This window comes from Octopus bimaculoides, chromosome 30 (assembly GCF_001194135.2).
Source record: "Octopus bimaculoides isolate UCB-OBI-ISO-001 chromosome 30, ASM119413v2, whole genome shotgun sequence".
NCBI classification, from domain to species: domain Eukaryota; kingdom Metazoa; phylum Mollusca; class Cephalopoda; order Octopoda; family Octopodidae; genus Octopus; species Octopus bimaculoides.
This window is the reverse complement of record NC_069010.1, coordinates 9,340,468-9,341,636: the sequence shown is the minus strand read 5'-3', so window position 1 is coordinate 9,341,636 and position 1,169 is coordinate 9,340,468.

Below are 1,169 nucleotides of genomic sequence, written 5' to 3'. Positions count from 1 at the left end.
GAGCGAGATCATGCCAGTGCCGCTGGACTGGCTCTTGTGCAGGTGACAAGTAAAATACACCATTTTGAGTGTGGCCATTGCCAGTACCGCCTGACTGGCCCTCATGCCAGTGGCACGTAAAAGCACCCACTACACTCCCGGAGTGGTTAGCGTTAGGAAGGGCATCCAGCTGTAGAAACTCTGCCAAATCAGATTGGAGCCTGGTGCAGCCATCTGGTTCACCAGTCCTCAGTCAAATCGTCCCAACCCATGCTAGCATGGAAAGCGGACGTTAAACGACGATGATGATGATGTGTGTGATAACTGGTACTGGATTTTTTTTTTTTTCTTTTATGTCCCCATAATTTGGTGGTTCAACAAATGAGACTGATAGAATAAAATTTCAGGTTCTAAAGGAGAAGCACTGGGGTCGATTCATTCAAGTGACTCTGCTGCAATTCTCATTGACTCGTTAAATATCCTAACATTTTGTTGTTTTAAAAATTATTGTTTAACCCCAGGTTATCCCTGTTCTGGTGGATTTATGGTAAGAGACATTCCTACCATGACCTTGTTGTTTATTTCCAAATAAAGAAGGATCAAGGTTATTCCACTTATGACCCATTCCATCTCTTTTTCTAGTCTTATGTTGTTTATGACTACATTAATCAGTGACTCCTTCCTTTTCGCATTCCATTATTATCTCTGCTGGGTGGTCACAGGGGGAGGTTCCATTGACATTTAATCTTCTAGAAACCTATTTTTATTTCTTTGCTTTTGTTGAGTGCATGTGCACTGGAGTGTACACTCCTGCAAGGACACCTAGATATGATACACAATTATATGTGTGTGTGTGTGTATAGACATGTGTATATATATATGTTTGTGTGTATGTTTTTATAAATAGGCCCAGCCATGGCAGTATGGTTTATATATATGTATATATATATATATATATATATACTAGCAGAAATACCCGGCGTTGCCCGGGTTAAAGAGAATAATGAAATCTAAAAACGCTGTCTAGACTACGCATCATCTTTATATATAGAGATGTATATACACACACGCACCCAAACACACGTATATATATGTATATCAATATAAATATATGAAAGTCAATGAAGTTTCGTAAAAGAAGGTGATCATGTACATACTTTCTTGCTGTTGTGATTATAACACCTCATTGT